Genomic DNA, 11705 nt, shown 5'->3' on the forward strand with positions numbered 1-11705 from the left:
TATTTCCTACTATTTAAAGGAAAATTAACACCCAGATGTTAGTTCTATCACCTATTTTAATAGATTCTAAATTCATGTAGAAGTCACTTCCTGAGGAATCAGAAAATCTCATCTCGCACTTCAAAAGGATAGATGGTTGTTTTTGAGTTATAAGTTCCACTCCAATCAGAAAATAATACAGTTCTTTTACTTTATGTAGTTCAATTTTCCCCTCAAGCTACCCCATGTTTTTCAAATATTATTTTATATTTTTGAAGGTGATCCGGAGTTTAATGCCTTTATTTTTATATTATTTAGTAGAATAGGATCTCAAGGCGCTGAGAAGTTTAAGTCAATGGATTTGCCATAGACCAAGCATTTTGAATTTTAATCTAGGACTCATTCTACCAGGATCCCATACTAAGATTCTGAAAACTTACGATAATATCAGTAGGCCAGTAATCTTCCCTAACATCCTCTTTGCTTCTTTCTCCCAACATACTCTGAACTTCCAGTTCTACAGAAGACACCATGGGAAGCCTGTTGATGAAGCAAAGCTAAGTATGGTAGACCTTCTGGAGTAAAGGAGAAACCCACCTTAAGAATATTAGCAGTGTCTCAGCAGGGGAAGTCAGGGAGACATTTACAGGTTTTAGGGCCTGACTAATTTTTAAGGGGGGGCCTTATAAGGTAAGAAACTCATTGAGATGAGCCAGAGTTTATGGCATAACTTTGGATAGGCTTGGATAGGTTTTTATAGGTTGATGAGTAAAGGCTATAGTGCTGAGCCTGTTTAGTGTGTATGAGAAAACTATTTAGTTGTTTCCACAGTCTTGTCTTTCAAGGAACAAGTATTTCATCAAGCGATAACTGCATTATTTCACGTTAGTTCTAGTTACTATTTAACATAAAGAAAATAGGTCCCAGGACCGTTTATCAGATGGACCGTTTCTGTTTTCAGCCCAAACACTCAGCAGCTGCAGCGGGCTTCCCTTGTTGCATCCCTCTTGCTGCTACCCTAGTTTAATCACCAGCATCCCTCACCTGCAATGCCTCAGTAACTACAAATTTTAACTGCTTAAAAATTTTTTTTTCTCTCAAATCCATTCTCTAAGCAGTTGCCAACTGGTCACTTTGGTCACCAGCTTGAAATCTCCCAGAAGTCTGACATTGTACTTGTCAAGTGAGTGGCATGTGCTGTCACCAGGAGTAGCCGTCTGCACATGCATCTAGGCATCAGAGTCACCTAGGAAAACAACACAGCCATGCACTGGAAAGAACAGAGCTTCACTCATGCAGAGAAGAGACAGACCAAGATCAGCAGCAGTGGTGAGTGTTGGTCCCGCTTAGCCAGAAAGTCCCTCCTGCATCTGACACAGAGAAATTGTCCTGCAGTTACCCTTCTTGTACTGTAACAGAAGGACCCTGTCCCCTCCTCACAGGAGACAGGTAATAGTAGTGGGATTGACCAGATGCCAAATGACACATGGACAGGCTTAAGTGAAACAAAGGAATACGCATTGAGTTGGAAACAGGGAAATGTATTAGCACACAAGGCGATAAGCCCAGCATAGGCTGTGAGGTTGTGAGGACTCCGATTCTTGGTAAGGAAGGGTTCCAGGCCCAAGGTCCATTCTTGTGTGGCTAGAGCGGGTTGAAAGACTGCATGCATGAGACTGCCTTTCCCACTAGCACTCAGAATGAAACCAAAACTTCTTGCATTGACATAGAAAGTCCCTGCTGTGCTCTCTCATTTCACTTGAACTGTTCTTTTCCTTGATCCATTGCTGTGTTCTGGCCACAGGGAACTTTACTGTGGTCCTGCCTTGGGGCCTGTGGACTCTTTCTTCAAGGTTATCTGGTAGGGCTCTGCCCCTGGTTTTGGGTTAGTTGTCTCTTTTTTATAAATGAGATCTCACCTCATATCATCTCATCAGAAAAAACTTCCTTGATGTCTGAATCCAAAATAGTCCCCTTTGCCCCCTCTATTATGTTATGTACTTCTACTCTCTTCATACAATTTACCATTTTTGATATTATTTTGTTCACTTACTCCTTTGCTTATTCATTTCTGCTTTCCTTCCTATGGGACGGAGGCAGGAACCTCTGCCTTGTTTAAGAAGCTTCCCAGTACTATATTCCCAGTGCCTAGGACATTGTGTTGTACATAGAGAATATTTGAAAATATTTGTTTAACTGCATTTGTGGAGATTTAGAGAAACATTCTCCTATACTGTAGGTGCAAGTGGAAATTGCTGCGGTCCAGCAATGTCTGTGAATATTAGAAGTGTGCATTCCCTTTGATGCAGCATTTCTACATCTGGGTGTTCATCCTACAGACATAGTTGGCCATGTGAAAAATCAAGCATATGCAAAAATGTTCAATGGGCAGAAAAGAGTTAACGGAGCAGGTCTGAGGCTGCTGTATTAGAAGGGCTTGCTGACAAGGCCTGCGCTTGGTGGGCATATGAAAACTTGGCTGGTCAATAGTTCCCTGCGCCGATATGAAACTTCTTCTAAGTGATAAGGCTGCCTTGCCCATTTGGGGAGCTGAACATGGAGAGTTTTGGTAGTTGGGGGGCAGGCAGGATCTTTGTGGCCAGTCTGCAAGGAAAACCTTGGCAGTGAGTCTCTCATGGGTCGGTCCGAGCAGAAACATTGCTCACATGACTGTATTTTTTGCTGCTGAAGGAATGAGCACGGTCCAGATGTCCTCTCATAGGAGGAAGGGAACATAGGAAGCCTGTGGGTTTCTCCAGACTCTACCTGTGTCCCCCTTGCTGATCCCGTTATGTTTCCTCTAGCTGTGAGCAATCTTAGCTGTGAGCACAATCATACTGTGAGACGGAGAGCTCTTCTGGTGATCTTGGGGATTTATGAAACACTCATTATAAATGATCTTCACAGCAACACATTAAAGCAAGCAAAATGTCCATGGGTAGAGGAATAGTTTTGACACACACATAAAAATGAATATTCTGGATTGCTCACGTGCGACGCAATTCTGTATTCTGGTAAGGGATATTGACAAAATGCCTTGTTAAGGGAAAAACCAGGATGTGAAGTGGTTTGTATAACTTGTATGCTGCTGTTTGGGCACACGCATACATATCTGTGTTCGTAACTGTAGAGAATATCACCAGAAGCGTGTTTAAGAATCGATGATGTGGACACCTCTGAGGGGAGGAACTTGGTGGCGGAGGGGAGAAATATAGGGAGAGTTTTCACTACCCTGCATGATCTCATACGTTGGTCACTAGTCACTGCAGTTATTTAATTTAACTTAATTAAGATTAAATAAAATAAAAAATTCCATTCCTCAGTCGGACTGGCCACATTTCAAGGCTGCATGTCCACACGTGGGTAGAGGCTGCCGAACTGGAGAGCACAGCCACGGAACGTTCCTGCCATCACAGAATCATGCCTTAGACAGCGATGACCCTTTTTTTTTTGACCATTTAATATTGATAACAGTACATGTTTTATTTTTCAAAAAATTAACTAAACAAAATATTAGTTGAATGAATGCTGAATGAAAGGTTTTCTACTAGCAGAAGTAAGAGCAAGTCACCCACTGTGGTAGAAGTTCACACCTACTTAGGCAGTTTCAATTCTTGGTAGCCATTTATGAAAGCAAGTCTTCAGCCTGGGGGCTCGAGGCCAGTTCAAGATCTTGGAAACTCTATCAATTTAATCAGGGAGGGTGCCAAGGGGCACAGAGTGGGATTACTGGCCTGTCCCCATCACCTGCTCCAGCACTTAGGCCGTAGGCATTTCACTCGCTCCAACATGCTCTCATGCAGCCTAAAACAGACTTCCTTGCTAATTTCTTCATCCTTCAGTAAATAGTTCTTGTAATTTTATGTCCCAAAAAATTGTAATCAATTTTATATGCTTGAATTTAGAGGCATCAGTAATAGTACTATTAGCGCTTTTAGAGTTTAGTTCAATATTTAATTGCCTATCCAATAATAAATGACATTTACCTTTGAGGTCCTTAGGGCCTGCTCTGGGGTATGAAAAAGAGAACAGATTGTGTTGATATAATAGCGTGAAATGATGCCAGTGTAAAGGTTTGCTCAAGGTGCAACGGGACATGGAGGAAGGCTGTCTGATCCATCCGTGAAGGATGCGAAAGACTTTGCAGGCACAGACGGTGGAAAGAGTGCTCCAGGCGGAGGGATATAACCTTGGCAAACACAAGACGATGTGAAAGAGCATGGAGTGACGAGTGTCTGGCAGGACTTGTGTACTGCAACCCAAAACTGCATGTGGAGGCCAGGATGAGAAGTGACAAGAAAGGCAATAAGGGTTAAGTGGACAGCAGTCTTGTGCTGAGTGCTAAGTAGACTGGATTGGATCTGCTAGGGATTTATTTGGAACCATGAAAAGGCTTTTTTTGGGTGGTGGTGGTGGTGATGTCAGATTTGTGTAGGTTTCCCTGACTGCATGTTGAAGGATGGACTTAGACAAAACCAGGAGAGGTGACCTGTTAGGAGATTACTGTCACAGTCCATATGAAAACTGATGAGGGTCTTTTTTATTAATGCCTATTAGCATTTCTCTATTCCCCCATCTTACTTATTTCTAGTTCCTCACTTGTGTTTCTTAAGATCCTCTTTTGCCCTAACAACTTGAACCCAGATCTTGTCTCAGGGTCTGCTACTGGGAGAATGCTTCCCAGAGGACCAGTGAGCCAAGAAATGGACATCTCCCAGTGTCCTCAGTACAGAAGGCATTGCTTACTCTTGTAAAAGCTGTTTTGGTGAGGCTATGGCAGTGGAATCCAGATTGCAGGGAATGATGGAGTGTTTTGAGGTGAGGAAAAAGGCAAATGCATATAGATGAAGCCTTCGAAATGTATTGCAAGTGATATTGTGATAGCTAGAAGGAGACACAGGTGAAAGGTGGAATTTTTCCAGAATTTGAGAGTTTTTAAAAAATAAACATGTCAGATAATATTACAATCCTATCCCCCACACAACTGCTTCTCAAATAACCTTACAGTGGCTGATAAGACACCGACCTAATTAACGAAGGACAGAAAGGTAGAAAACGTTGGATAATTGATATCATGATTTGAGCCCTCAGATTCAGTTATGTGTGAAGCTTCTAGATTCCCCACTACTGAAGCTGGACTTTTAAAGGAGAAAATTCTCCATTGTGCTTGAGTAGGATTGTATTAGTTTTCTTTACTTGCTGTGAGTAATACAGACCCTTCTTCTCCAGGGCTAATTGGACTATCTGTTTTTAACACACACACACACACACACACACACATGCTGCACACAGCCTCTCTCTCTCTCTCTCTCTCTCTCTCTCTCACTCTCTCTCGGAAGTGCTGGGAGGAAGAAGGAACCAGCGGCGAGAAAGTGGTGTAAGACAGAAACCAAAAGTGGACAGTTGATGAAACAAGGCCCTTCAGAGAGTGGTGGCTGATGAAACCAAGAACCTGGACGAAATGATTACTCATAAGTGATTTTTTTTTTTACCACACTTTAGAATAAAAATTTTAAAACATGCAGTGAAATTTAATAAATTGTGAGGTTGGCAATCATCTGTGTATCACCTAGATTCTACAATGACCATGTTGCTGCATTTTCTATTTCTGTTTTGTCACATACCTCAGTTAGCCACCCTTCTATTCACCCATCAAAGAGTCTTATTTTTATGCATTTCAAAAGAAGTTGCAGATATTAGTATGCGTCATCCCTACAAATTTAGCAGGCATATCATTAACTTGATTTTAAATGTGTTGACAGTTATACATACCTAATATATTGAGAAAATTACTTATAATACTTCTGTGATTCTAATCATATACCTCTTTTGTTTTCTTTTATAATTCCAGCACTATCATTATTTTTGTGCTGTTACCATTTTATAGGACATTTTTCATGTTTCCCTCATATTTTAGGGAGTGATCCATTAGAAAAATCTCTGCAAAATATGCACCAAGCTTATTCAAGTAGTATTCCTAACATGTTGCATGATAGAGGAGTCAGAAGTCCTGCGGGAGAGGATGAGGTTAGCCACCTGTCTACGGTGGCCTTGAAAATCGATCGCACACCACTGGCTCTCCTATCTGCACTGCTACACGGCCTGCAGCTTGCAGGTTGCCGTGCCTGAGTTTCAGTTAATAGCCTTTCCGATAGCATGCTGGGCCTGGAAGGAGAGCATTATGAGTCGTAACAGAGACTGGTGGAATATTTTTTGAGAAAATATAGAATTTTTCATAGTGATAAATATTCATCCAGATAGATATTTTTGTACAAGAATCTACACTGGTTCTTGTCCTGGCCCTTCACTGTATCTAAGTCCTTTGTTCTCCTGATACTATAATCCTTGCTCTCTGAGTGTAATTTCTAAGTGTATGTATATTCCTTGGTCTGGCATTTGATAAATTGCTGAATCCTCCTGGCTGCTTAATAATCCATCACTGCCACCTCCCATTCCTGACCTCACAAGATGCTTTCAACAGTGGCCCATGTGGCTCTGTCGAGGACTTGCAGGAGAGTAGAGTATAGGCTGGCAGCAAGGGGCTGGAAAGAAACCACGGCAATGGTTTATTCACTTTGCACACATTTATATGATTTGTTCAGTTAAGTCATATGTATTCTGTGACACAACAGAAATGTTCTGTTGACTGAAAATATTCAGGGTGGGGCAAAACTAGGTTTACAATTGTGAATGCTTGAAACAGAGTTCATCCTTGTATTACTAGTTATTCATTACAGTACTATTCTCCAGGCGAACAACTGCGCACCTACTTTCTCCCCACCCTGTATAGACAGCTGCTCTAGAGAAGGGTCCCGCAGAGACGCTCCCAGATCTGAAGCTGCCTCTCTCCTCTCTCCTGCAGCAGTGCCCCGGATTCCAGCTTCTCCTCCGGGGAGCTCGCACTGCCACACAGGACCTCGCTCTCCTGAACTTTCACAGCCACCCTCTCTACTGTCTACTTCCTGTCAGTTCTTAATCATGCACAGATATCGCTTTCTTTAGAATTAAAAAAAAGTCCTTTTTCAACACATGCATTTCTTTGGGAACCATTTGCCTCTTATCCCTCCTTGTTCCAAGACTGGCCCATGCTTGGCGTTTTTCCGTCTTTATCTCCTGCTCCTTGGATCGCGGCAGCGTGATGTCACGTCTCACCCTCAAGGATGCAGTTCTTTTCCCTGAAGTTGCTAAGTTAATGGATATTTTCAGTCCTAAACCCACTTAATTTCCTTTGCAACCTAATAGCTAATATTTACTGAGAGTTTACTATGTGTTAGGCCTTAAAGGAACTGCTCACTTCAAATTAACCTCTAAGGCAAGTACTATTTTTATCTCTATTTGTTACAGGAGGAAACTCTTGCAAAAGGGAGTGGGAAAGGTCCTCCAGCTCACTGAGTCATAATTGGTGGAGCCAGGGTCCCAGGCGAGGCAAATGAGCCCAGAGCTGCTGGGGAGAGGTCCCATCCTCAGACCTATGGACATTTTCGTGATTTTATTTGCTTTCTCTCACACTGTCCAATTTTCTCTACCTTGTGCCACTATTCTGGTTAGGAAACCACTTATCTCACTAGGAGTAGTTCAAATGCTTCCTACCCAGCCACTCTGCTTCCGGGCTTGCCCTATCCAGTCCATTTTTCTGAACCTCAGATATAATCACAGCAATTTCTCTGCTTAAAATCCCTCAGTGGCTTACTGGGTTTTAACCAAAAACTCAACTCCCTTCAGTGGTCACAAAGGAGCTTCAGATCTGAATCCTGTCAAATTAACCTCTTTGGTTTCACCTTTGGTGACTCTCCATTTGCTCTGAGGGCCCCAATCTACTAACCGAAGACCCCCCAGGCGCTCTCTTGCTTCAGGTATTTTTTACGGTTCTCTTGTTCATTCTTCCTGGGAAGTTCCTGCTCTCAGTCCCTTTTAGTTTGGTCTCATTTTAGACATTGAGACTAGGAAGCCGCCCCTGGTCCCTATCTGTGAGTTGTCTGGCCCTTTTGTGCCCCACAGCTCACTCCCTCTACTCAAGCTTAGGGCTTTCTACTGTTTTCTAAACTCACTGATGGCTGCCTTCCCCAGGAGGGTGTGTCTTGCTCACCTAGCCCAATGTCTGGTGAGTGGTCGGTGCTCATTGTATGTTTATTGAATGGCCAAATGAATGTCAAATATTTTAGAAACTTTGAATAATACTAAAAGATGGATCCTAAATGCATTTTAGTAGGCTTCGTGATGCTACTTTCTTCACTTATGAAATGGGAGTGTCACAGTTAACATAGCTTATATACTTTTTTGCTGAGGGCACAAAATTTAAGTAGCACAAATTCTGTCTCTCAAAATCTACAGAAACTTTTTGTTATTAACATGGAACAACAGAAATAAACATTTGTGGAAATTTATGTCATTCGTATTCTTAATTTATTTATTAATATCATGGTTTTTTTGAGAAATGAGTTGGTTCAGGATGAAAAATTAACTAGTTGGCAACGTGGTTGTTTTGCCTGTACAATAACAAACATGATCCTATAGCTTTCAGTTGGTAATTCACAGGAAAATGACAGCAGAGTCAGAATAATGAAATGGTGCATTTTATGTATAGAACAATGTATCAAAGGTAAGGAAATTACATCTAAGTGCTTATGAAAAGACATTATTCCATGTACTATTTTTACTTTGCTTGAAGAACTGTAGCAAACATAAGGACATTTCTATTTATTGGTTTTATGCTTGTAGCTGTTGATTCACCGCTTCCCTCCTCCAGCAGATTTTTTCCTCTTAAAATGCATGAATTCAAGACTCCTTTATTGTCTTTTGATTGTTTACATTGTTTGATTGTTTACATTGTTTGATTGTTCTAATTGTTCTAGGATTTTTATGGCTTTTGTATCTTCCTAGGGCTTTTATAGTTTATATCTGATTTCTCGAATGGCCTTTTTTGATCATGTAACTCACTGAGCAAAGATAGTCACATGGCTCCACATGTGGGGAACCTGGAAGTCCCTGGAAGACGGAGAACTGGACCTGGCAAACTTGACTGACTATCGTGATGTGTCCCTGATGTCTTCATTTCTACAATCATTTCATTTCCAACATCCTTTTAACAACCTCTGAGCATTTCTAAGAATCATCCCCATGAACACCATGCCGGATTCCAAGCAAGCCTGCTGATGTTATCCTTGCAGTCTCTGTCCAGTACTTCCACACAAAGGCACAGTCACCGTGCTGCACAGCATCCCGTTCCCACCACTTTGTGTCTCCTGCAGCGACGCCGCTACGGGGCCTGCAGCTCGGACCTGGGACGTGGTGTTTCGTTTCTGAGCTCCAAGACCTCACTTCTGCATCATGCACGCTTCCTTCTCTCTCTCAAGCATCTGAAAGAAATGCAAAAGGGCCATTTCCAAGATGCATTTAAACATGTGTGAAGAAACTTCTAGATCACAGAATTTTAAATTGCTTGCACGACTTGAAGGGAATGCTTCTTAAGCCTGGCTCTCTGTGTCTAAGGGTTCTAATTAGAAGACAGTCAGGGCCAGTGGAGCACAAAGGATGGCACTGTAATTAGAATGGAACTTCACTCCAGAGGTTCGCCACAGTCAAGGGCCACCCATGCAACACCGCAGCCCCACCGTGCGCTGGATTTGACGGTTTGTTTTCTTGTTTGTTTATGAATATCTGCTTGTATCCTTCCTTTCATTAGCAAGAATTTTAAGATTTTTATGTGGTTAGTTTGTTTATTTATTTATTTATTTATTTATGTTTGGCACCATTCAATACTGAGAGTGGAAAAATGGACTTAGAGTTGAAGATTTGGTTACTTGCACTCCAAATGTGAATGGCAATTGACTTATTACAGGTGCTTTTCCAAAAGGATCCTAAATTAATAGGTGCTAGGGAAACCATGGCCAGGACTTTAGACAGTTTTGTACATATTTGAGGCACAATGCTCAAAACTGGAAAGAGAAAAGCCAGTTTTTCACATTTTTCTGTTACTTTGGGGTTTTTCTTACAATGGTCTCTTCAAAATCCCCTCTATTTTTTTAATAGTCATGACATGAGTTTAAAAAATGCTTAACAGTTTCCTGAGCTACATGCAAGTTTTCCAGAATTTATCTTTGCTTTCATCAATAATCAATTATATCACCTGTGAGTTCAGAGAGCCAGGGAAAGAAGAGAAGAAACGAGTCAGCGAGAGGCTGCCATGGGTAAAGCCTCACTGGGACGATTTTTTCTTTTTTTCCTGACAGAACCTGGAAATAAGGGTGGAACACGGAGCACAGCACAACAGTGCGGGCCAGGCAGTGTGCCTGCTGCCCCAAAGTCAGGTTCCCTTTCAGGACCGATAATCACCAGCTCTGAGGCAGAATCACTGTCTAACTCTGCCCTGATCAGTCACCCTGCCGCAGTCATGACATTAGAAAGTGATGCTCAAGGTTTAAAGGAACATTGAGTCCTTTTTGCTAGCTCCCACCCCCCCAACATCGCCAAAGGTGACACGCAGTAGTAAAATAACTCCCTGTTAGGGGATGTGTGTGTGCGTGCACACATGCGTGCGTGTCTGTGTGTGATCGTTTGGTGACTTTTACTGACACAGAATTCAACACTGTGTGGTTTTCTGAGGCGCAGAGGTTTTTTGTTGTATTTTTTCCATTCCCATTTATCCTCCCTATACCATCTCCTCCACCCGCCCACTACCCACCACGCCCTGCAATCACCCCACTTTTGTGTGTGTCCATGAGTTCTTTCTCTTTGTTTTCCTTTCATGCTCAATTATCTCCCCCTACCCAGAGATGTCAGCCTGCTCTCTATGAGTCTGTCCCCATTTTCCTTGTTAGTTCAGTTTGTTTATTGGATGCCACATGAGTGAAATTATATGGTAGTTGTGTTTCTCTGACTGGCTTATCTCACTTGGCCTAATGTTTGCCAGGTCCATCCACGCTGCAGCAAAGGGTAAAATGTTTTTCTATTTTTATTTCTTTTTTTTTTATTTTCGAAAGCTCAGATTTGAACTATAGAATGTATCCTTGGAAAGGTTCCTAGAGATTATACCGCTCTGCCTCCAAGTTGTGAACAAGATTCTTTGTTGTCATTTGAATTGTTTAGGTTCTGTCTTAAGTAATACATATTCATTGGTAAAGATTTTAAAAGTTATGGAAAATAATAAAGAAAAAAATTCTTAGTGTGATTACCTTACATTTTGGTATTTATTTTTCACACATATATGTATTTGCATTGATAGATTACCTTTTAAATCACACTGTTTCATTTTTATATAACCTAATACTTTTATAAACATTCTCGTGGCATTAAATTTACTTTGTCATATGACCTGATCACTGGGGAGCAGTCAATTGAATAAAATGAACAAAACTACTTACGCCATCCCTATTATTGGAAATGTAGATTGATTCCAACTTTTACTCCTGTAATACTGCAATAAACATCCTTTTACATAGTTATTGGTGTATATCTTTAATTAATTTCTTATGATAAATGGTTAGACATTATGTTAGTAGGTAAAAGGGCATGCATTTTTTAAAACTTTTGAGATATTGCCAAATTGCTTTTAGAAAGTTTGTACAGGTTTTCATGAATATTAGCAGCATATAAAAGGATCCATTTTCCTAACCCTCAGCAATCTTGAATATTAACCTTTTAAAACATATTTTTCAATAGATAGGTTAATGTGGAATTGTACTGTTTCAATTTGCATTCCTTTGCTTTTATCCTGAATATTTATCAAG

Source organism: Desmodus rotundus, chromosome 2 (assembly GCF_022682495.2).
Source record: "Desmodus rotundus isolate HL8 chromosome 2, HLdesRot8A.1, whole genome shotgun sequence".
Classification (NCBI taxonomy): Eukaryota; Metazoa; Chordata; class Mammalia; order Chiroptera; family Phyllostomidae; genus Desmodus; species Desmodus rotundus.